General features: G+C 32.6%; 1 protein-coding gene across 13 annotated transcripts in view; it reads left to right on the forward strand.

Moving 5' to 3' along the window:
* The first annotated feature begins 2,670 nt into the window (after positions 1 to 2,670).
* Positions 2,671 to 24,625, forward strand: part of LOC140751561 (uncharacterized) — a 118,687-nt gene continuing 96,732 nt past the window's right edge. For 12 of the 13 annotated variants that reach the window (XM_073085473.1, XM_073085480.1, XM_073085476.1 and 9 more), the window contains exons 1-2: positions 2,671 to 2,763; positions 3,015 to 3,128. The gene's annotated coding sequence lies outside the window, so the exon portion shown is untranslated. Of the gene's footprint in view, positions 2,764 to 3,014; positions 3,159 to 24,625 lie in introns of all 13 variants that reach the window. The other variant, XM_073085475.1, reaches the window with a different exon arrangement.

Here is a 24,625-nt window from a genome sequence, read left to right on the forward strand (position 1 = left end):
CAATAATCTTAGCGACAATACAATTTTCAATGAATTTTACGAAAATTATTAAAAGAATAAACTTAAAAATATAATTGTTTCGTATCCCTGATTTATTACAGGTTATGTCATGATATGAGTTGACGTATTCGTGTCCCGTTCGGAAATGCATAATTAATGTATTTTCTTTTAAATAATAAGATAAATTGACACACCATGTGTGATTATCGATTTCTAAAGCGAGCAAAAAAATAATAACCTTGCCATAAAAAACTTCCCTTTAAAATAAAGTAACAACGCCTTCCAAATTTCTTGAGCAACATAATTCAGTCATAAGCACGGAGTAGTTATTTCTTTAATGTACCGCCAGGAGGCCCTTGAGTAGGGGTCTCATTAAATTTCTGTTAAACTCTACTCAAACTTTATTATTTTAGTAGTGTTATAGTCTACTACAAAAATAGGAATAACATAAACACAGTACAAAACTGGCAATATAAAAAAAAATTTTCACTTCTTGAACTATTATTTCCCACTTTCACGAGTTTTATAAAGGATCCGTGTTACTGATGTTTATAGGTGTTTAGTGCACAATACTCTGGTCTCGTGTGGATTCGATAAAGGAATGCAACAGAAATCAAATTTGTTTATATTTAGTAGGTACAACAGTAGGATAGTGCACTACTGGAGTAGGATATGTGCACTTCGGGTTTCAAATCTCGCCAGAGGTTACAGTGATAAAAACTCACAAGAAAGAAAGAATCACACTTCAGTTTTCGATATTTTCAGTGTGTGACCGCTATGTCCAGTAGATTTAAAACTAAAGATTGTCAAAATCTTTTATCCTTACTACTACTAGTATGTACCAGACTTAGATTAGGTAGGTACCTATATGAAAACAAGTGGGTTATTTTGTGATAGTAAACTCGCTCCATCTTAATCGTAGCCTCTGACATTCTGAAGGAGTTTCCGTAAACCAAGCAGCTGACCACTGAACTAGGATTTGTTTCAGTTTTATTGACAACACAGTCAGACTTGACGCGCACTTACAGTGGAGTGGGAATAGTGGATGCACGATAAAATACTAAAGTTTATATTAAAGCTTTTGTAAATCAACACTTCAGTTTACCTATATTTTTATTTGGCCATGATGAAGCACTTAAACTTTGTCCTTTATAACCAAGTAAAAGTTATCTCACACTGTGCAATAAAAAGGTATTATTATTGTGATGAGAAGGTTACTGTTGTAGGTAAGTGCATTACATGTATCTGTGCTTTTGCAGAACTTATTTTAAGAATGAGGGGTATTGATAAAATATCAATATTGGTATCGAGAGCTTAATGTCGATATTTTCTCATATGTTTACTGACATTGAGGCTAATATTATGTTAGGAAACCATGATCAATTGCAGGTTATTTATGTGATAAAAATATTATTTTTTAGAATACAAAATTTCCATAATGATTTCAATAATATTAGGATACCCACACGAACATATTAAAATCGCAAGTGCAATAAAAATGCACCATTTCATATTCTTTATTTACGATCGTTTTTTTCTAACGAAGATGTTAGTGACACGAAAAGTGCCAATTTTGATTCCTATCCATTGGTCACGGACACCTTGTGTCTTTGTACGTGAGCCTGTTGAAAAATTGCGTAGTACTGAAATTAGTAAATAGTAGTACCAAAGTAGGATTTCCTCGTTGCGTCACATCTGTAACTGTACTACGTGGGTGGTCATAAGACACAGCCTGCTTCGGTAAGTATGTTACACTAATTAATCCTTGATTGGGTACTATTTATAGAAGCATATTAAAGTTAGTGTGTTGTATACGATTTTTTTTAATTATTTAAGTAACAATTATTACAATTAGCTGATTTGCACTAGGTGGCATCAGATAACATAACAGTCCTACCTACTTGATGTCTACCACAGATACGTTGCTACTCCTGAAGATGAAGTTGGAATGCCTTTCATAAGTATGCCTAATATACCACACTTCAAACCAGAACATAGCACCGCTCAACATGTTGTTATTGGGCAGAAAAATGTGTGGCGGTGGTGCCTTTGGAGTCGAAACACTACGGGTTCTAAAATCTTGAAAGTGTAGCAGCTAATTTGCTTTGGAAGAGGCTTTGTAAATATTTTTCAGAATACATATACGTGCATATGTGTACCTACAATACGAACAGACAAATCCATTATATTGTGAAATAATTTTATAATAATTCTATTAAATTCAGCTTCATGAATACTTGCTTGCCATATTTTAATTCAAAGCAAGTAATTAACTAGTAACTTGAATTTAGTATTTTAAACAATGCTTTGCTTTTGTCATTTCCGGTATACGATACCTGAAAAACCTCTTTATTTTGTGTAAACTGAAACTGAAAACGTGTATATAAGGAAAATATGTTCGTTTTCAAAAAATAGAGCCATTGTAAATAATATATTTGCGTCCGAAGATTAGTACTGTATATAGGTACGTCTCAGACCTACTACATTCGCTGAAAGCTTTTTGTAATCCGTGTACTAAGCGCAACGAGTTTCAATCTACCTATATCAAAACCGACCAGCGTCGAGGGGTCTCTCAGCTAGTAGAGCACAGAGGGTGAATGTATTGCGAGGGCGGTTCTTGATAGGGTGGTAATATCATGGCTAATGTTCGACATATGCGGGCAGGCCGGCCAACGGTGGGCAGAAAGTGCCGCGAGAGCAAAAGTGACCGCAGTCGCTACTCGCGCCCCGGCCGGTCTCCGCGCACAGACGAACGCACGCTCGGTACGTACGCACTATTCCCGCCACAATTCGAACTTACGTCTGAAAATCGATAAATAATTATTTCGCTTCGCAATAAGAGTGCACTCGCGCGTAAAGAGCCGAAACTCGCGACACTTGCGCGCCAGTGTCCGGATTGCGACGCGGCCGTTGACATCGATTCAATCACTCGATTGGATATCGATATCAAAATTTCGAAAATGACGGATTTTGGCGGGACATGTGCGGTATGTAATTAACGGTTTTGTTAACAGTGACCCAAGTGTTTTGTTCAAAGTGTCAACTGGAACGATGGTGGATTCCACTTAAAATTTTTGTCAGTGTTGTTCTTTTGTTTGCTGAAATAGAAAAGCGAAACATTTTTAAAGGTGAGGCGTTTTAAATCGACTTTAATTCTGGTAATGTTTTGCATAATTTTATTTGTTATAAGTAGCCTCTAGTTGTTACTCAATAGGAGTTAAAATTGTATCTTTCGCTTTCTAAATACTCGACCATGAGTGTGGCCGCAGTCACGACTAAACTGATTTAATTTTGCAGCGCGATAAAATTATAATAAGCTTTGAGATTTCCGTTCATTTTCATGCAATTTAAAGGCATTACAGATTCTTTATGTTTACGTTTACGTGATGTAATGTTATATAATTTTTACGGATTGAAAATTTATTGAATGTAATATTTCTGACAAATTGTTCTTGACACTTATTTCAGACTAAGTAATTTTATGTTTTTCAAGTTTAGATAAAGTTTTATAACTTCAAGTCTTAATATAACCGTTTGAAATTCATGGTATGTCAAAGCTATATCCTGAAAACTACGTGTGAATTCACTTCATCATAAACCTTTATATTGTCTTTTAAATATTTCAAAAATTTCAAAAATTTATACATATGCAGCATTTTTTTTAACTGTTCGTTCAGTATTTTGTAAGGTGCTGTACTTAATGCGCGCAAGCGTAAATATCTGGATCAAATCCACTAAAACGGGTTTAACAATACAAAAAAATGGTTGCAAGAATTGCAAGATAAAATGAGGAAAGTCTATAACATTACGATTTGTAACGATTGATAGACACTTATAAATTAACAACTTTTACTTTGGAACAAAGTAGGTAACTTTAATCATAAAATAACATTTTACGCCTTGAATCTTAAATTTCCCTATTTCGCCTTCCTCTTTTAGGCAATGCTATCAACGAAATCTTCCATCGTTTTCGTAAGATTCTGTTGTTACCTTATCAAACAACTTTTCTCACGACGAATTCGAGATCTTTTAGGACATTTGTCATTTCCAGAACAATGAATAGGACTTGGAAAGGGCTAGGTGTTAAATAAAGATGCATGAAATATATGTATATGATTAAAATCATGAAAATCTACAAAGAGATACTGTACTGTCGCTATTTTATGAACTATAGGGTTTTTATTATGATCAATACAAGTTCTATGGGCGGTAATTAACTTATAATGCTTTCTCAAAAAACGAAGGAACTCTACTTTAGTTCAAAATAACCCGTCTATCGCAACCTTTCATACCATTTAAATTAGGATGTTTCTTTGACCATTGCTCATTTAAAATTAGATGCAAGCTGATGGAGATAATACAATCTTATGAATAGCTATTAGGTACAGCATTATTTATGATGAATGTAGATACTTTGAGACTTAAAGGTAGAGGACGACTGATTCCATATAAGATTACAGTAAGATGCAGTTAGCCTTATCTCAACGTTTTATTTCTATTTGTTATTCAATAGGTACATTAAAACTAAATACCTCAAAGCTTCGATGGGGCGTGATAAGAAGGAATATAACGTAAATACTTGTTATTAGACATTTTATAACAGTTATTTGTTTGAACTTTTATTGTTTTTTTTTTCAGTAGCACTAATTCCAATTCCTACCTAGTATTACAGTTCATATTATAAGCTCTTATGAACTTTGAGTTTCGACATAAATTTAAATTTATATATATGTTTCACAAAGTGTTAAAATCATGTCAAAATATATGTATATTGAATACACTTACTCTATTCATAAATAAATTATTTTAATTAATATAAACAGTAAAGCTTATAAACAACATTTTTCTTACCACCACCTGTTTTCGAAGTCTTTGTGTACGAATGCCTGTATACCTATATTTTTAAATTTATGTTTCTCGCGAATTTAATACCACTTACCTTCGTAGGAATGATCGAATTGGAGCAAAATTGTAAAAATAAAAAAATTAAGCCAAAAAGTATTGAACTGAACCCGTCGTGTCACTATGCTAAAAACTCAAGGGCAGTAATTGTAAGAATCCCCTTTCCTTTGTATGTAACTATTTTAAGGTTTCTGTTCGTTGGTGCTCAATATTATTGTTATATGCAGTTTATATAAATGTGGATTTATTGGATTGTTAATCGACTGCAGACGGTAATGTTTTTCGAGCGTATATAGATAACTATGCAGGCGTGTGTTAAATTTTCATTTATCCTCTAGGAATAATAACAATATCCTGGAAGACTGACTTACTTTGCGTAAATTCATTTACTCATTGATATTTTTTGTTTTAATTGTATTTAATGTCGAGTACCTACTATAAACATTGTGAATTGCTAAAAAAACCGGCCGAATTGATAACCACCTCCTTTTTGAAGTCGGTTAAAAATATTGATACGAATTTTCAAATTTTAAAAAAGAATGTGAGAGAAATAATTTCAAAGCTTTTCATGAGAGATTAACTGTTAAAGAGTTACACTTTAAATTAAGTTTTAGTTGAAATGAGTGATTTTGAGAATCATGATATTCTGACTAACCAAAGTTTTTAAAAGATAATTTTAAGTATTTTGTACGCTTTGTAGAAAGATGCAAAAAGGGCTTTTCCTCAAAGGCGGCGATGCACTGGGGACTTCAGGGGAATGCGGATAATCATAGGCGACGGTGACAACCTTCCATACGGTATACCGTCTGCTTAATCGTTAGGTTATTCTATAAAAAATCGAATATTGTTTATCGTTTCATTTCGCAGTGAAACATGTTGACAAGTGGACGGAAATGACCAAAGTTTTGCCAGCCGCAGAATAAAAACTGGTTCTTATGAAAGTGAAAAGTTGTTATAATTATAAATACATGAGTTAAGCTGCAAGTTTCTATGTCACGTCGGGCTAAGTTGTTTTGATCTAGTTTAAGGGATCTGTAATCGAGATTTAGCTTCAGATAACGTATTAATAACACGTTATCTGAACAAGCTTAATTAGGAATGTAGTGGCGTATTAAATTACTAACAAAAAACGCACGGATACAGATATTTATTTCGCCTCAATTTGATCGTTTTATTTAACTACGGACTTTTATTGCCGTATTAACCCTTATTATTATGGTAATTCATCATGGCGTACATGGTTTCTCATAAACCGCTTAACCTATTTTAATGCGTGTGTGTGGGTGGTTCCAGATTAAAAGGATACTTTTGGATAGATCTAAACACTTACTGATAGATACTTATTGTTGTTGCAGAGATCTAAAAAATCTTTCTTGTAGCTTAACAATATCTGCCCGGGTCCATTGCCATAAATTCTAGATGACACTAAATAAAACGTTTATGTTAATATAAACTCCAGTTGTCAATATTATTTAGACATTTACTTCTAATCTGAAATAGATTTGCGATAATTGAAATAAATCGCTTAAAATTAAATCAAGAACCTTTGTTTCACGAACTGTTTCCATTTTGGCGATGGAAGTCTTATTCACAAAGTAACTAGACAAAAGGTTTAAGTGAATTTGAGCACGAAATAAAAACGAACAAGAGTACTTATTTATCGATGAAAATAAAAATAAACTGGTGCGTCTCGTCAGTGGCTCGAGTGAGGTAGAAAGTGAATCCACTCGCCTCCGGCCACCAGCTGACGTAGTCAAGTATATCCGCACTGAAGAATTCTTTAGATGTTATAAGCAGGGAATACGCTTAGTGTCTTGTCTTTTTGTGTAGAAAGAGCTGGCGGATACTGGGACTGTAAATTCTACTCCAAGTTATGTGGCTACTGTTATAAATTTAAAAAAAGCATGTAGCAAATGTACACGCAGTCTAACTGGTCGTATGTGGTTTATACTGTCCATTGTCATGTAAACAACTTCATTGATTACCTTCTTCAGATTGAATTTATATCTGAAGTCGAGCCGTCAGTTTGTTACAACCCCTGTGGAATAAGTTAGATCACCTTCAACCTTCCTTGTCGATTTTTTTTTCTTCGAAGCAGCTTACTTCACCACGCTGTTACAGTGCGAATAGCGGTAGTTGGGAAAAAGTATAATAAATCTATAATATAAAATATATTAACAATAATACAATAAACAACTATAATTACTCACGTACACGATCTTCCATTTAATTTATTCTAAAGCGTAAAATATTGAACTATAGAGCTACAGTAGCTACGAACTTTCTGAGACTCTAGGATTTATGCCGAATCATGTCTTAAATTACTTTTAGTAAAAAACCTCTGCATTAATAAAATAATAAGTATAGTGCGAGGTGTTGGTTCAATGAACCATTGTTAGCATAGACATACCTATATGCATAAGTAAGAGTAATGTGTGAGTTGGTGTTGGTATAAATATATATATTTACTTGTGTGTGTGTAAGTAACGAAATACATTCATTCTTATTTTGTTCAATAATTGTAATGAAATAAAAACCCAACGTAAAGTTGTCTATGTAAAGTTGTAAGATGTTTGGAAAATTAGGAACTTCCGAATAACCAGAACCTTAACGATGACATCAGAATTAGACTATGTAGAATGTAATTTTAACATAACATTCTTCGAATAAATCGATAAAAATCTTAAACAGCATACTTGCAGGCATCTTTATTTCCACAAAAATTTGCTTTGCATTCTCTTTCAGATCAATAATTCATTTCATGTTTAATTTTCATAACCTATAAATTGTTAAAATTATTGTTATAACAATCCGCACATTTTACATATTTAGTCACAGAATGAGTTCTATTGTGACGTTTTGTCAATGAACTACAAAAATGAAAGTCGCGTTTTATTTTGACATTCTTAAATGAATTTGAGCGACGTGACGACAGGCGTGGTCGTATCGTCTATAATACCAGACCGTTTTCGATAACAATGGATTTTAAAATACTACAAAAACGTATTTCAAGATGTGGCAAATCACAAATCGCGGTTTTAAAGATGCTAGCTTTAGATTTAATTTAATAATCATTTTCATTGAAAACTTAAACTCAATAAAAACTATTTTAATTTTGCTTGTATCATATTTATAATATTTTGTAGCATGCAATAAGACAACCAATATTTTTGCATTGATAGCTAATACAGTACTGCATGCGTTGTCGGAATTTGGTAACGCACTCCGTGTTTTTTGATATGTAACTTACCTCCACAAAGGCTAAAAAAACGTATGTACTTTGATTATATAACAATTTTGGCCACATTTTTGTAATTACAGCTGTTAAACGTTTTTCTGTTCAAATTTGAAGAACACGGAACTCTACCAACGTTTTGTATAAATGTAGAGACATGAATCAGGTGTCATTATGTCCAAAAACAAAAGTTCGCAGGCCGAAGAGAGTCGACTGATGAGAAAAAGAGTGGGTAGTGAAAGTGTAGCGTCCTTGTAGGGGTGTGTTCACGAAACTGGTCATTAAGACGTTGAAAATAGTGATGTCATTGCTGTAACAGTAATTATCATTTGCATACAGCACAATGCTTCGCACGGTATTCGGGCATTTTCTATTGCGATCATATATTTTAAGAGCCTAATTACAATGGATGTCCGTATTGTTACAGTTTTCTGTTATGTAATATTGAAGGCTGTATTTTTCTCTAATCGTTGACATCTAGCCCATATAATACATTTAGTCGGAATAATCAAGTATTGGAAGAAAATAGTGAAATAATAATTAGATAAATAATTCAAGTTTGTAACTAAAATTTATGTATATCTTAATTTTTACGAGTAGTCAAGTTCTAAAGTAATAATTAATAGATGAATTAGTGATGTACAATGAATTCGAAATGCATATTTTATATACAAGTTAATTTTCATTGCATTGAGCAACTACTCTCCCTCTACATATGTCACTGCTACAGATTCGACTACGTAGACATTTTAAATTAATACCAATTGCAGATACGTGTATCAATAAAATGTTTCTTATCAGAGCAATATTAATAACATTATCCAAAACTGGAAAGTATCGGAAATGGTGCACTTATATAAAGCGTTATTTACGGGCACGCAACAAAGAAAGTGGTGAAACTGGCGTTCACGTCCTTGACTCTAATATTGGTCACAACTGGTTTATGCACGCGACTTTGTTGCATATAATTAGCAAATTACACTGTATCCATAATAATAAGCAATTAACATAATGCTACCGTATCGACACCAATAAAAACGAACAAAATATATTTTCCGGAATTAATCTATATTTGGTACATTGTGCTATGTTTTTGTAATTTAATCATAGATTGACATTAAGGCTTTTTACATAGCCTCGCACAACAATTGCCTGTAGCATAAATACTATAATCACATACAAAGAAAAATATGTAAACACAAATGCATGGAATATAAATCGAAATTCAACATTTAGATGTTACACAGGCCGAGGATAAAACTAAAAAGTCTATTCGTGACAGACACTAAATGTAATTTATTATTATACACAACAAGTACATACTATTATATACATTATTTATATGTTAACATTTAAAAGTTATTTACAGCATAAAAATAAATTAAGCAACATTGTGAAAATATATCGAACAAATATTACAGAAGGTGCGCGTTGATGTCTTTATTATGGATCCTCTCGTAATGTTATGCGGACTATGAATAATTCATTGCGCGAAAGGATTCCATTTCAATTCTCGTAATTCACTTCTAAATTGTAGCTTCCGGTGTGATATTTTATATTTAGTTTTGTTATAAATATTACTTCTAAAGTTTTTGTTTATAAAATTATGAGATTTCTATTTAATTTCAATAATTAAGTTTAATGAAAGTATAAACTCTTACTTTTACGTTAAAATTAAAATAAAAACTTGTGAAATAATTGATATTTTAGATGAATAAATTTTACTTTAGTTGAAACGTTCGCTATGTTGAAAAAGTATTAAAATAAGTTGAGTACTGTTACATAAATCACAATACTTAATGTAAATCACAATACGTAAGTTAAATTTTAAGTAGTATACGAAAGAGACAGATAGAGTTTTTAATTTAGATCCTAAACTGGGTCAAGTTTTAACAGCTTTGCAATAGCTATTAGAAAGTAGATTGAGCTAACCTGTTTTCTGCCTGGATTTGAGTCATTTTGTCGGTAGAACTGATGTTGTTTAAGGCTCTATAAGGCTCTATTGTATTAGAAACGTTATTCGGGAAATAGATTTCTTAATGTTAAGATTCAATTTCAGTTGCATTTTACTTAATGTAAAGTTAGAGCTTAATTGTTTAAAAGTTATTACTATTTTAACTGTGCAGTAATTTATAATACAGTTACGACGCAGCGATTTCGTTTGAATTGTAAGCAGGGAATAAGATGGATAACATTTTATTGTACCGATAATAAAGCAGCACCATTACTTAGTTACAATATTATGGTAAAGCTGAGATACTTTCCGTATGGGGCAATAGTTGATTGTAAATGTGTATGATACGTGGTTACTATTACGAATTAGGTTGAGTTCTTACCCGTTTGATATACATACGTCTGTCACTTTTTATGTTCCACTGATAGGCTCGGATTAATCTCCGTAACTAGAAAATGCTTAGGGCATAATCCACTCTTCTTTTATATATCCGAAACGTAAAAATGCCGAAAACCTCTGCAAATTCATAATGATCGCAATGAAATAAGTAACTGTTTTAAAGAATCTTCGTAGTATTAAAAACATATCCGGTAATAGATACCTATAATATAGTAAAACAAGTAAAAATACAGTTATTAATAACAAGTTGTAATTGTTTCGTTGATTTGTAAAACAAATGATGTGCAAATGGCAGCACAATAGGTCGTGAGCACGCGAGGCAGCGTCGGCTGTAATAAATTACTTGAATTATTTAATTTGCTTTCGGTAATGTGACTTTTTGCTTTTTGTTCTAAAACTATTCTTTAATTTATTATTTAGCGTAGTATAGTTTATTTCCGGTTGTATAGTTTTTGCTTACTTTAGGACTTAAAATCTAAATTGCTTCAACTGTTAATTCAATGTTTAGCCTATTTTATAATAGTACGAGAAGTAATAAAAGGTCAGATATTTTTCAGATTTTCCGTCTAAGCTGTAGTTATAATCAAGAAGTGAGAAAATAGATCAGGTATTTTTTTAGTTTTCTAAATCCAACAATCATGAATCAATTTAATTTAGAGAGTAGTGGTTTGAGCTGTTTTTTTATTTATTTTATGTTTTTATTTTGTTTCCTCCTATTTCTTATATGTTTACTGAATTTGATCAAGTTATCAATAGATAGTTTTAATAACGTTACTTTGAAGTTTTAAATTTCAAACTGTAGTTTTTCGTTGTTCGTATGTTTCTAAAACTATACATAATTATTAATTATTCAAGTTTAACCTGTCCATTACGTATCTATTATATATAGTAGAGGGAAAGTGATATTGATATGGTAAATGTTTAACTGAGTAAAGCAGTGCACAGACGCTTTAGAAAGTACTCCGAGTGCGAATTCCTTTAGAGTCGCCGCAACGTAGTCATTTAACCAAAAGCATGTTATTAAGCGACTGTTACTCGCGTCGCGGGTTCAGATATGTAGATATACACGTATGAATGTGAATATCAACAGAACATGATAAATGAAACACAAACATATGAAAGCAGTATTAGTTATTTATAATATTTTTAAGCGTCTATTAATTTATTTATTTCGTTACGAGATTCTATTATTTCTACTAAAACATTTTTATCCATATATAAGTAGATATACAATAATATTATATCAATATGTCGAAACTTCTCTTTTAAAAATCCTTTTAAAATAAAACACAATAAACTTCTCTTTGTTTAAAATTCGTGTTAAAACCCGTGTTTAAAACTTGTGTTAAACTCTTTATTTAACTACGAAACTATAAGCATACATACACAAACTATAAGCTGCCTAAAATATTTTATTATTTATTTTAAAATATAAATATTCCAAATTATTATCTAACTATACTTTCTTCGTAGGATCGTACAAGCAAGAAATGATTATGATACTTATACAATACAAATCAATATTAGTTAAAAATCTTTTATTGGCTATTAATATTTTAGAATTGTAAGATCGTACTAACTATGATTACTATGATATGTCTTGTTAGAACAACTTTATGCCAACATTACGTCAAACCGGAAAATATCAAAACACTAAACGATGTCATTTTGTAAACGAAAATAAAAGAAATTTTCAAACGGGTCTCCACTTAAGGTCAGGAAGTACGAATATGTTTGTAAAGATTTTCAATGATGTAACGCTCAATTTAATAGCGATTGGATTTGATCACGTAAGGCTTCTACCAATGCTATAAAATGACAAAGTAATCTTAAAATGGTCGGTACGAGTATGTTTATGTGGAATCGTGTGAATGTAATAACAATTTATTAAATGACATAGTGCTTATTGTTTGTTATATTGTACATATGTAAGTATATTTAAAATCAAAATTTTCTATTGGCATTGAGTGTATTGCAAAACGTAACAAGTTGGATGAAAGAGGATATTATGAAGACGTACCAAGATAATTAACTTTGAAGGTGGTAGAACCCTTTGTGGAACGATTCCGGCGGCACCACCGCCACACCGATTTCTGCCTAATAACAGCAGTGTTAGGCAATGCTGTGTTCCGTTATGAAGGGTGTTGTAAGGGAGACATACTTTCCCGAGACACTCCAGCTTAGTCCTCAGGGGTAGCGGCGCATCTGTGGCCGACACCAGGTAGGAATATCTAATCCTATCTGGGATACATCTTTAATTGATTACAGATGTCCATGGGTGGACTGCATGTTCGTTTGCTACTCCTATATTATAAAAAAAACTAAGTTAACTTATGGCAACCGTTTGCCTGCAGAGAATCTATTCATGTAACGTAGACATTTGTGACTATGTCCATGGGTAGCATGTGAACTTTTACCATCAGGTAGATTGGAACTTGTTTGGTTCTTCAATGTTGTAGAAATTGTGAATCAAAAAAGTGTTTAGTCTATGTTCAAACAAAAGATATACGCATTGTAGATAAAACATTGAATGGTTTCATATTTTGCAGTTGAGCGCGTTGAAGTCTAATTCACAATTTGTTTGAATAACACTTCATAGATAAATAGTCTGGTTCACATTATATCAGGCTCAATGGAATGAACGTGACATCAATTGTATACACTATAGCAACAATGATGCTTATGATATCACGTAGGATGGATGAATGAAAAACGAACAAAATCTTAAGAAACAAAGGTGCAAAAAGATTTCTACTTTACATTTGGCGATACAATGATAACTTCAGTATTTGGTGGTGATCAGTATCATTCATGTTTGCAGTTTGCGATTCTGTATCTGCAGTGGATTGTATACTGTACCCATAGTATGAGTTGTTACGTTTTTACAAAAATGACTGTTTTTGGTATTTGTTTATGTATTTTCCATATATTTATATATATTTATTGATTTGAAATGTATGGACAACGTACGTACGTACAACGTACGTAGAATACGTAAACAAATACAAAAATAGTCATTTTTGTAAAAACGTAAAAACTCATACTAAGGGTACTGAATGGAATATATTGTATATATTCAAAACGCTCACAATAAGGCAATGCACTAAGTAACTGACATTATTCTACTACTATTGAAATACCATGAATATGATTAAGAACTTTACTATTGTCTGTAAATATAATATAGCCACAGTTACCATTTATTAGATACAAGTATTTAAGAAAACTATTTATGCATATTTTAATATGAGAATTTCAATCTTTCAATTTAAAATATTGAGAACTTGATACTATATGCGTCAACGGTGAAAGGAAATGTCGCGAGGAAACGTAGATGTCAAAAAGTTTTGTAAAAAGGTTTTTTAAAGATATATTAATTTCATTAATTCTTCCAGAGATAGATAGAGAGAGAGAGATACTCCATCACCAACAGTGGGACAGAAATAGAATGACGATGATGATGATGATTTAGAAGAATTGTTGCATTTTTTTTAATAATATAGGAGCAGCATACGAGCTTGCAATCCACCTGATGAGAAGTGGCTACTACCGCACATACTAATCTGTAATCAACCCCAGATAAGATTACATATTAACTAAGGCCGGCTACAGAAAACATCTTTATTCTGTTACATTTAATAAATATCTAATAGCGTGAAAAAATATGTATTTTGTAAGAGCCAGTAGCAAGATTGACGCAACCGATATAATCGTATATAAAGCGAAAGTGAAGTAAGCGGCGAGTGAAAGAACGGAACAGTAATGTTTCGTAGTTAAAATGTTTCTTGTTAAAAAGTTAAAAAGGGCTATTTGTATTCAAAACACACGATTTGTACCAAACGTAACATTCGTGTTACCGTAATAACAAGAATGTAAATTATATAAATTGGTATAAGGTTATAACTGTTTGTTAGAAAGGGCTAGTAATACGTAGAAGTGGAACATAATTTTGTAATTCGATGTTTTTAGTTGTATGGTTAAAAATATAAAATATTTATTTTTTTATTGAAACACGTGACGTGTGTTATAAATTGAAATGTGCATTGCTTGTGACTGACAAATGAAATATATTATAGGCTTTTGATTAACTGAAATGACTAGATCAAAGGTTATCTATTTATCGACGATTAACATATAAGTTACTCGACTAAAGCTATCAATAGCTAGAACTTATGGTAATAAAGTAATAATAAATCCTTTATTCTCATGTAAATAATAAATTTATACCTTCATATTACATAGGGACTTAGCTTACTGAATTATATTTTTCGTAATTTAATGAACATTGGAACTTATAATATAACATATATTACGATTTGAAGTAATGAGTAAAGTAAACGAGCATGCATTTCACCTTATCGTAAGTGGTCACCGCCGCCCATAGACATCAAAAATCAACTCTACATAAAAAAAAACGGATTCTACTTGAAGCCGATTACAGGTACATTTTCACTCCTGAGAACTAATATGGTCGTAACTCTTAAACTTATGTTATCATAATTTTGCAAAATAATATATTTGTGCCATTAGCTCCAATTAGTTGATAATGGACCACAGTTAGTATATTCATACTTAATCCCCTGTCAGTGGACAAGTAATTGTTAAATATTCTCAAACTGCGGTCCTGCTTACACGAATCGAGGTCAACATTAAACCGGCAATATCGTTACCGAATCTAAACCTGAACAAATAAATAAAATTCAAGTGGCTGTCTATTTTTTGTATTGTGACTTTGTATCTGTAGTGTAAATTAAAAGTTTTACAAAACGTTTATTTGTTTATTGGGATGGATTTTCCTTCACTGAATTTATTTTAATTATAACTAAGGTATATGGGTAATTGTATGTAAAGGGTATAAGGTATACCTTATTTATGTGCATTTATAGGTAAATGTTTAGAAGTTCGTAGAATCTTTCGAGGTTCGTCTCCGGCGGGACCATCATAATACCCGCCCTTTGCTTATAATTATAAAAGCCATTCATTCAGTAACCAAGGGTAATCTATGGCCAACATTAGACTTCATATCTACTTTGAATTGATTATAAATACCGTGACCACTAACTTAGCAACAAGTGGATGGCATAGTCTTGTGTCACTATTGCATAAAAATAGTAATAAAATACACAATGATTTATTGACCGCGATCCAACGTCTGTCATGAAATACGAGGCCGTCATATGGTTCAACGAGTGTTCATTGAAATAAATCATTGTAACAAGCATTTAGTTGTAATACGCCACGTATTGTCGTGTCGTATTACGGACAAAGGGTTCAGTTTCACGGCGCTAACACTTTTGGTATTTGCCGATTGGAATTTATACAGTTGATAAGTTTAAATGTTGATATAAGTATTAGCTACCCAATGTTTGCGCTTCTAAATATCATTTAAGGACGAAAATGATTGTGAAGTTAATAGTTGTGTATGGAGACTTGACTTAAATATGTTATTGTAATCAAATTGGAAAAGGTTTCGGTTACCGTGGACACATGCGACCGACTAAAAAAGACATTCTAAGATTAAATCGTAACGTTCATGTAGGTACGCACGTATTCTTGCTCTACCACAATTTTCTTACTGGAATACATTAGCGTTACATTGTTGCTTTAAGACGTGCTTAGCTCCATGGGTTATTTAGATTGTTAGCTATATAAAGTTAATCAATGACTTTCGCGGTCGGGAGTTTGATTAACTGCTAAGGACCAAATTAAAAATTAAAAAACATGCATTAAAAGACGTTTTCTACGCTTACAACCTCACATAGGATTTCCTATGCCGTATGTGCCATGGACTAATACATCACTCAGGTACAGAGTACAGGTATCTAAATTCATAATTTAGATATCCATCTAGCCGGGGATCAAACCCGGAACCTTCTGCGCGTCAGGCCGGTATGATGACCAAACGGCACCGCCACGGGGGTCGTCAGATATGCGCGCTTCCTTGCTTCGGAGGGCACGTCAAGCCGTCCGTTTCGATTGATGCCATTGTTTGTGCTGCTAAGTGATGCTTCTGGTAACAGGTTAAACAATATGATTTATATTCGGATAAAGCGCAAAGTGAGTTGACCCTGCACAACAAAGAATGAAGATTAGCGCAGGTTTTGACGTAGCGATCAAAGCAACAATGGGATCTAACCATAATGCTTTGTATGCTAATTCTGTATGTTTGGACAATGCTGCGGGAAGTGCATCAATGTTAGACATTAATAGCTCTATTGACTTCGTGTTTGTCTATTGTAATTCGTTATCAACATATCAGTCGTAAGAGGAGCTACGGTTTGACCTAGCACATCAACAAGTGCCAACCTTTGCCTTGGTAACAGCAGTAAGCGCTACTGTGTTTTGACTTGAAAGGAATATTACGGTAAAAACAAGAGAAAAAAAGCGCTACTCTGTTTTAGCTTGAAGGATATGGTAAGGTAGGGATATGAGCTGTAACTTATTTCTTAAAATGATCAATATGTTTATAACTTACTTCAGATAGTTCTATCACCCTGTTTAGCCATAATGCATGTTGTTTATAGGCGGCGGTTACCATTTACAATCTAATGTACACTAAGCTCGTTTGGTAATGTATTTAAAAAGCTTTCTTAAACAAATCGCACGATTTTAGTTTAGGTACCAATACCACGGAAAATGGTAAGTGTATTTTAAGGTTACGGTTTGTGACAGCATAGCCTTTTTGGGATTACGTTAATTTTTGGGGCTTAAAAGTTGATAGATTAAAACTGCAAGTCTCGTTAATATTCAGGGTTTTGTATGAAGTCATAAATCAGTTCAAATTAACCCAATTAACGTTATTTATCTATGCAATAACTGCAACATAGTAGTATTACTAAGCAACAATAAAATCTCGTACACGCTTGTTTGTAGGTCGACAAGTATCCTTTAACTATCGCGAGCTCATTACAATTTTATACGGTCTATATACCTACGTAAAACGGTGTTGTTATGTATTGTAAATAATATAGTACTATTATAGAGAGACTAGAATAAGGAAGTAAAACTAAACTGTTGTAAGACATGCACGTTGGTTATAGGTGCTTGAAGCTTTTGAACTTGTATTAGCTACAGAACTATTAACTACATGTGGGGTGTTTGCCCAATTTTGATGTTTACTGATTAATATTATATTTATACTTGTGATGCCCGCGGCTTCGCCCGCATTTTAAAGAAATAATATGACATACATATAACGGAAATTTTGTACCTGCATTGGAATGACAGTGGTGCCATAGTTCGAAAATTGGTCTTACCAACTCCCAAACCCTCGTGGGCTATTGGACAACAACATTGCTAAAGATCATCACTTGATGAAATGCATAGTTTCCGATTCTATAACTACTTAAGAATTAAAACTTAATTAAAAAAACCTTTTCCCACGGACTAAATTGTAAATCTAAACCATTCTCAAGTCCCCTTGAACACACACAACAAATTTCATCAAAATCAGTCCAGTCGTATAGGAGGAGTTCAGTGATATACACACGCACATAAGAAATATATATAAAAAGATTGTCAACCTTGCGGTATACTTTACCTCAGAAGACAATAGAAACATTAATGCTAGAAGGTAAAACTGTATAGCAGTGACGTCAATGCAGTCAAACCAAAAATATATACTACAAGCCCCTTTGGCACAGCGATTAGTAATGGTTTGAAATGTAAAGTTTTCCAGGTGTGGTCTTTGGCTATGATAATTAATGTTAAATTTAGACTTCTGGTTCTGGATGTTTGCGTATTTGTCCTTTTCTCGGTACTCACAAACCCTAGTTTGACTGTAAGTGTAGAAAGCTTTTGTTATAGGTAATTTATACTCAAAGCTCTATATAATTTAACAATTATTGGAATATGGTTATGGCAGATGACTGAACGATTAATTATGGGTTTATTATTATGCGACATTGAGATTGAATCGATTGAATAATTCATTTAGTGGCTGAGATACATTCATGGTAATGTCTTCATCGCCCACGGCTCACCACTCCTTATCGTTTTATCTTTCATCGATGCATTCCATAAAGTGGGTTATTATAAATAGGTTTAACCAGGATTTGCTGGTGGCGACAATTGGGTTGAAAATGATTTTGTGATTCGATGGAGCGGTAGAGCACGGCTATGAAATATTATTTTCGACTCAGAAACCGATATGGTGACATTCAGTATGGTGCAGCGTTTGCCAAACCTGTCAATTATGTAAAGTATTTTGGACTTAATCCCCGCTTAGAGAGCTAATTAGATTTCTGATTCTGATCTGAGTATTTCTGTAATTGTCTTTATGTCTTCATAGTACCTATCCACAACATAGGGAGATCTACGTTGTAGATACTATGAAGTGTTATTTCCTTAAATCAATAATATTAACGCTGCTGTATTTAACTTCCATATTTTTGTTTTATTCGTTTCATATTTAGATTATGTGCATGTTATTTATCTTAAATTTCTGACTCGTATATAACAAAATGTTCATGTATCAGTAGGCACTAGTAACAAATACACGTACAAGAGAATTAAGAGATTGTTATCACCGTTTAGCGCTAATTCAGAATCAGATAAGTAGTAAGAGGCGAGATCAAGAGGTCGTCTCAGTCAGACGTGGTATATTAGAACCGAGTAATGAGTTACGCTTACGGCGAATTTCTATTCGTTTCTATAAAGCAAAAATCTTACAATCGATTTCTATAACTATCAATTAAACGACTTTAACCGCTTTTAGTTTTAAACCAATTATTTCAATGTTAAATCACGAGATGAATTATTATCATAAATTATTCATTGGCCGCAAAATCACACAACTACTTTTTGGAAGTATTACTCAAACTTCTATAAAGCCAATAATTGAGTAATTTGTGTTAGATTAAAGGTTATCCAATTGTTTTGTCATTACGCTTCACATAGGCTATTTTGCATATTTGTACTTCAAATGTCAATGTGCGAGTATTTTTCGGAATAACTTCGTTTTTTAAGGTAAACTCGTGGGTTAAAAGGACTTAAATTCAGTAGCGATAAGTTTTTTTGTAACAAAACATTCTAAACAATGTAATGTAAGTGTTTAACGGTCACTTTTACAATCTCCTAGTTCTAGTTTAAATAATAGAATAGTTCTTTGTTTATTTAACGAGTAACAATTTATTAACAACAGATTAGATCCAAGGTGGCGGATGTTACCATCTTAAATATGGTTTTATTGTGTTTTATTAGTTATTTGCATGCGTGCAATTTCGGCCAAGGTGTGGTGGTAGGGCTGGAAGGAAGCTCGAACAGGAAATTATAAGGAGAGAATTAGGTAAATTGTATTTAGATTAAAGAGATAACTAATCCTTTTACTAGATTATTTCAATGATAAACAGCCGATGTTCTGTTTTTGAAGGTGAGGAACTAGAGAGGTTGCGGTTGCTTATTCTTGCCCTATAATAATTCTTAATTAAAAGGATCCAATTTCCGGCAGTAGATTTAGAAATATCAATGGAATGTATGGAATAATTCAGGTGCTGTAAGGTAGCGTGTGAAGTGTTATAACTTAATGATTGACCATAACAAAGCATAATGAAATAAATAAAAATAAAATCAAAATACATTTAACTAATAATATATCGTTAACACATTATAAATTATTAACATTCAAATAAACACAATAAGCTGCTTCCACAACCCTACGACTTTATCATTTAAAAGATGACAACAACAAAATGAAGTATAAATGATAATTTGAATTTAAATCGCGAATTAAGTATGATTTGTTGGGAAATTGCGTGAATGCTTCAGGCTGTAGTGCGTATATGAAATTATGTTCATTAGGATTGTCACACGATCGTCACGAACACGTAATTACTTAATTATGCTACCGTGATAACTGGCGGAGAACAATACACGGCTAGAGGATGGGTTAGGCATATAATGACTCTACACTCGTGGTGAACGAGTTGTTGTGTTCGCGCGAACAATCAAATATTGGTGTTTTAGAGGTATATATATCATAAATATAATTATATATATTAATTTACGGAAAATTGATGTACAGGGTATAATTTTTGGATTATTATTTAGGTACATCCCCCATGTTGAAGTGGAATCAATATGGGAAATTATTAAAAAAAATATTACTTGACTTTGAAAAAAAATTAACAAAATAAATTTAATATTTCTCGTTATCTCATTTTCCCATGTAGTTGTTTTCGCCGTAGCAAGCACAACTTTAATAAATATTCATATACTCCTAATATTGAAGCTCTCTGCAATACTGGACACATCCAACCAACTTATAATAATAAGAATTGTGTCTAAGCCAAGGACGCTTCTTATTAAGTACGAGCTTCGATATAAGTAAGTCGCGGTAATGAAGGGTTTTCGATGTCGCGTGCCTCTTTACGTACTAACAAAACGCATTTCCGTTCGTCATTGTAATAAATAAAAGATAATAATTACGCAAATTGTAGTTGTTTTGACAAATTAGGAAATCTAATTACTATAATACACACGCTATTTAAACGCAACCTTTCACTTGATATCGTATACATATTCAACAAAAATCGTATTCATTACAATATAATTTTGAACTGAAACTATTTAAAAGTTAAATCAAATGTACGAGTATAATTATGTATATTGTATTGGTTTGTGATAGCTTTTACAGAGAAAGCGAACTTTCTAGATCAGTTTACTGCCCCAAAATTATTTTGTGTTTAATTGTAAAATAACTTATTTTATATTTTGTTATTAGCCGCCCAAATGGCTTCGTGGATTAAGCAGGTATAAAATTTATGTTTGAGAATGTTACGTTTACGTGAACGAGCTGTATTATATTCATATTTTTTAAAACACCTCTGTTACTGTCTCGTAGATATCAAAAACATAGAAAATATAGTAACATGAACATATTATGCATGTTCTATCTAAATATTACATTTATTATAAAACTTTCTTTAAGAAGTTTTCCACGTTTTGTTTATAAATTTCTAAAGATGCTGTTAATCTCTATTTGCTTTCTAGTATGGGAACTTTTAAAATAATTACGTTTACAGAATTGCGGTACCTTGTATTGTATAATATTATTAATTAACTTTTACTTGAGGCTATGGACGCTTTAGTGCTGGACTATTGTTATATACGGTGGGTAAGACGGTAGAATTATCCAGATTAAAATCAACTGAGAGACCATAGAGCCACTATAAAGATAGACTATAGATAGCCATTTATAGTAAAATTCAAATGTAATTACCTAAGTTTATGTGTCTACTAATCTAATGGTCTAATCTCCACTGTTTACAAATCAGCACTCGAGTGGCGTAGTAGACTATACTCCAAAATTTTGTTTCTCTGCGACGAGAATCTCCAGTAGAAGGGTAATAACAGGTCAACGATGTTGAAGACAATGGGTGAAAATTATTACTCAACATCAGGTAACCTAAATGGTAATTTTTGACATGATACAAAAAGGCTAATGTCTAGAGAACTTCAGCTAATTTCCCATGTTACAAAAATACCATGTCTATTTACATTCTACCACAAAAACATCCATTTCATAAATCATTCTTTCTGTACTTACGGTTAGCCAAATAGGCTTACTTTGTATAACTGTTCTAGTTATGTCAACAGTTACAAACAATCAGCTAACTGACTGACAAGTCGTTAATTAGTCATACACTTGACAAAGAGCTCAGTAAAAACAAATACGGCACGTGTTAAGCTTTGAGTTAACGAAACCACTGGAAGTCGTTTGTAGTTAAACAAAGAATGTCTTTGGAAGAGTTGATTTTCAAAGAACGTTAACTTGGATAACATTTAGAATGGATTTGAAATGAGAAAGGCTGTTATGTGTAATGAATTGGGAAATATAATAAAATGTTGTCTGAAGTACATTTCATATTTTTACAGCTGTATATTCGTGTTTAAAATATGAAGTGTTTTGAACTTTTTGTTGTTTTATTAAAATTAAAAATAGTTATTTGTTCCACCGAAGAAATTTAAAACTCGACTTTCATGGGGTTTGTATAGTTTCTGTCAAGAATTATTATGGCTTTGTACACAATTATGCCAAAAGCCACAAAAATGCCAAAAAGCCTTGGAGCGAACGACTCCAGTGCCAGTTGATTTAGGTTGTACTGCTTAATTAGAATTTCAACAATTCTGTTCAACAATTGTATTTGAGTGGACAATTTGTTTAATGTAGACCTTCAAATTGCTTGAATAGCTGCTAACAACCTATGTTCTGCATAGATCGTTTGGTCTCGTTTGCATAAAAATCTGTGCTAATATATTATTTACACTACTGAGCTTTTAAAAAATATATATTGAAGAATAGATATACATACCATGAACTTATTAACGCATCTCTCATTATTAACAAGTCATTGTCAGGAGCCTGTACCATTTTTCCCAACTTTTCGTTTCGACGATCTTCCTTAAAAATAATGTTTTTTTTTTTAATGTAAATTTTAAATTGAGTTATTTAAATTCGACGATAGCTTGTTTATACCTAGGGGTACAAAATTAACAAATTATATTCAGCACTTGTCCTTAAAATATTGGTGTTGATATTATAGAGTAAATAGTCTAATTTAGGTCTACAGAGTTGATTGGTTAAGGTTAAATATATAATAGGTTAGAACCTTTGTTAACTACCGCTAACTTGAACATTAGGTGTACGCATAATAAACAAAATTCGTACTTTCAATTTTTGAGTTTGTATAGCATTTATCGTCTCATTGTTGCATTTAGCAATACGATGCTAAATAAATACTAACAAGACATGACTTGTATTTATTTAAAGAATTCGAATATTATTTCAGGAATTTACTGGATATTTCGCTAGAACTTTTCTCGTTCAACTTACAATAATGATTTATAATTTTATATTATATCGGTTCAAGCTTTCATTTCTTATAAAGCCTGAAAGTGTCACCTTCGAAATATAGGAAACTCATACGGAACATCCGTATAAATTCCATTTATACGGATTTAATTCAAATCTCAAATCTCATTTATTCAAAATTGATTCATATAGAATACTTTTTGAAAGTCAACAAACTACCACCGCTTCGGAAGGTATTTCGCTATGGAGAAGAAGCGGCGCAAGAAACTCCATAATCAATGTTTGAGTTTTATAGCAAGAGATATTTTGACGAACCAATATAGATAATGTGATCTCGTATCACATATCTATCCTATATAATGTTAAGCATACATTTTTGGTAATGGCAAAGAAAGCTTGCGTTTCAATATATTATTGGTTACATATAGGTATTTGTATACGTAAAGTTATATTTTCAGCCTCGTCATAATTACGTGTCGAGTGCAAGGAAACCGGAGAAAGTAGTCGTTTGGCTCACGACGCACTTCAAGGTGATCGATCTTAACTTTAATGATTCTGGATACTTCTTTTTGAATTTACCAAAAAACCAATATGTGTAGACGGATCTCAAAAAGTAGGACCACAATTTGTACCTACGGATTTTTTTTAATTCATTTTAGTTTTACAAGGCTATTTTGAAAGGGCTAGCTAAGCCTACCAATGTCGCTGTACATTTTTGTTAGTTTCATTTACAATTAACCATTAGTATTTTCACTTGCAACCAATTGTGGCAATTGCGCATGCCTTGTGCAAAGCAAACGTATGCACTAATTTCGAACATACCATTGGTTAGTAATTAAATGTGACAGTTACCAACTATAAACCAACAATTTTAAAACCCATCCATCCATACACTGACATAGTTGGCTGGTAATTCGCAATCCCTATCGTGGCCATCGTACAGAGCAATTATTGCGAACTCTACCTATAGAACAATTACGGGCCGTTTAACGCGAACCTCGTTTGACTAGTACAATTGTGGGGCAGCGTTGCTCAAACTCGAGACAATCAGAACGTTACATCAGCCACGTCACCGCTCCACATGGCATCGGGGCTGGTCAGTGGCCGGCGAAAGCGATTGCGGCGCGCATTCCGGAGAATCGCGTGCGCTGCTGAGAAAAGCTGCCAGTTAGTAGCTGGTAGCTGTTAGATAGACGTTGATGTGAAAGATTGAGGGCGTGTGGCTGGATCGATGACCTTGACGTAAATAGCAAAAAATAAATAGATTTCATTCAATTATTTATAAGTAATCTTGTTGTACTCAAAAGTAAAAGTAATTTAATGT

Source organism: Epargyreus clarus, unplaced genomic scaffold (genome assembly GCF_041222505.1).
Source record: "Epargyreus clarus isolate Ecla_fem2 unplaced genomic scaffold, WU_Ecla_fem_2.2 ptg000023l, whole genome shotgun sequence".
Lineage (NCBI taxonomy): Eukaryota > Metazoa > Arthropoda > Insecta > Lepidoptera > Hesperiidae > Epargyreus > Epargyreus clarus.